Source organism: Myotis brandtii, unplaced genomic scaffold, assembly GCF_000412655.1.
Source record: "Myotis brandtii unplaced genomic scaffold, ASM41265v1 scaffold1444, whole genome shotgun sequence".
Classification (NCBI taxonomy): domain Eukaryota; kingdom Metazoa; phylum Chordata; class Mammalia; order Chiroptera; family Vespertilionidae; genus Myotis; species Myotis brandtii.
In genome coordinates this window covers 199,408-201,481 of record NW_005355179.1, presented here as the reverse complement: position 1 = coordinate 201,481, position 2,074 = coordinate 199,408, and positions in this window count along the sequence as shown.

Here is a 2,074-nt window from a genome sequence, read left to right as displayed (position 1 = left end):
AGGGAGACACCCTGAGAGCAGACCCCCTTCCTGAGGGCAGAGCCTGAGTCTGGGACCTCTGAGTGTCCTCTCACCTGTCACCACCAGCTCCAGGAAGTCACTGTGCCCTGACCAGCCCGAAGGACTGTAATAGTAACAGTGATATATCCCAGCATCATGCTCTGCCATGTGTGTGATGGAGAACTTGGCCTTGTCTCCGGGCTCCTGTGGCTTTTCTCTTTTCCATGGTACTGGGCTTCCCTCTTTATACAGATAAAACTCTTGGGCCTTCAGGGTCCCCTGACACCAGATGGTCATGGGGTTCCCCGGGGGGATCACAGAACCTGGCTCAGCCCAGATAGTAGGTTTGGGGAGGGGCCCTGGAAGGAAACCAAAGGCTGGGTTAGAAGGCATTACCCACCCCCACATTCCTAAGATGCCCCACATCCATTAACCCAGAACCACTGTTCTCCATCCCCAGATGCACAGGTTATAACCCCTTGTCCCCAGTGAGAGGGACCTGGGACACCTGGGGAGACTCACCTGCCTGCACTGGGTTCCTGAGGCCCACACTCAGCCCTGGAAGAGAGTCCCTGTGAGAGATTTGCCCTGAGCCCGGAGCAGCACCCTCCTCCCCATGAGCCTCCTGAGTCCTGGGGTCCTGACAGACCAGGGTTCCCCCCTCTGCCTCCTATCTCACCGAGGCAGAGCAGGGCCGTGAGGGTGGGGGTCATGGCGTCTTCTCCCGGAGGCCTCAGCTGAGCAGATGGAGGAGGCCACGGTGCTAGTAGGGTGGACAGACAGACGCACGGGTGATGGTCACTTGGAGGCTGGCCCTGCCTGTCATGGGGTTGTCACGCCAGTAGCCTACAGGCAAGGGCACAGCCTCTCTCTAGCAGCCTGGCTCTCATTTTCATGGTGAAGCAGGAAATAGACCCGGAGCCTCCCTCCTGAGACGCCCCTTGCAGGTGAGCTGACCCAGGGCACGTCCTTCCCTGTCAGAGCCTCCCCCACGGGGCCTCCTTCCTCCTCAGCCCGTCCATCAGCACCTCCCTGTCATCCTCACCATGGACAGCGCCACCCGGGCCCTGACGACGCTTCAGGAAGACATGGGTCCCTGTGGCCTGCAGAGCTCAGATCAGCAGGGACACGCTCACCCTCTCCCTGTGCAGCTGGCGATGTCACACTGTGATAGTGAGCACTGGGGGAAAACACAGAACAAATATGGGAAGGAAACAGGTCCCATCTATGGCCCCAGATTGTAGCTTTCTCTCTATCACACCCCCTACATGGACTTCTCCTTTTTCTTGCAACGGCATCCACCCCAGTTTCCTGGAAATAAGATATGGCTCATTCCTGCCTCCACAGTGATCCTTGTTCCTTAAGCAGAGCTGTCCCCTCATCCTGTCCTCCTCTCTTCAGCTTTTGGGGTCAATAAGGGGTCCAGTGCTCTGATGTTGGGGACAAGCTCATATTTAAATATTTCACTATCATTCCTGGTCTGTGTGACCTTGAGCAGTACCAGCCGATCTCTGCACTTCGGATTCCTGGTGTGAAGCAGGTAGGCATAAAGCCAAATTCTCAGAGTGTTGTGGGATCAGTGATATCTGGGATGTGGGCGAGATCAGCCCTTGATAATCTGCAGACCTGATTAAGATGTGTGGGATGAGACATAAGAGGATCAATGTGTCTCACTTCACAGTCAAAATGAGGGATGGGTGTGTCCCCTCAAGAGCTCTCATCTGTTCGTACTACTGAGAAATAATATTTCTAAAAGATGCAGCCACACTCAATGCAGCGGAAGTGAAATGAGAGTTCCCCAAACAGAGAGGGAACCACAACAAATAAAAGGGATCAAAGCGAGTGGCCACTGGTGACCACAAGTGGTCATCTGTGAGGAGTTCTCCACCTCCGTGTGGACAGGAGAGGGAGAACAGGGTTGTCACAGGCAGGGAGGGGATCGAGCACAAGGTGATAGGTGGGTTGCCCCATTTCTCATGCTTGAGGATGAGCATTGAGGAATCTCTATGCACTGACCCAGCCCAGGATCAGCACTGAACCGTGTGTGTGTGTGTGTGTGTGTGTGTGTGTGTGT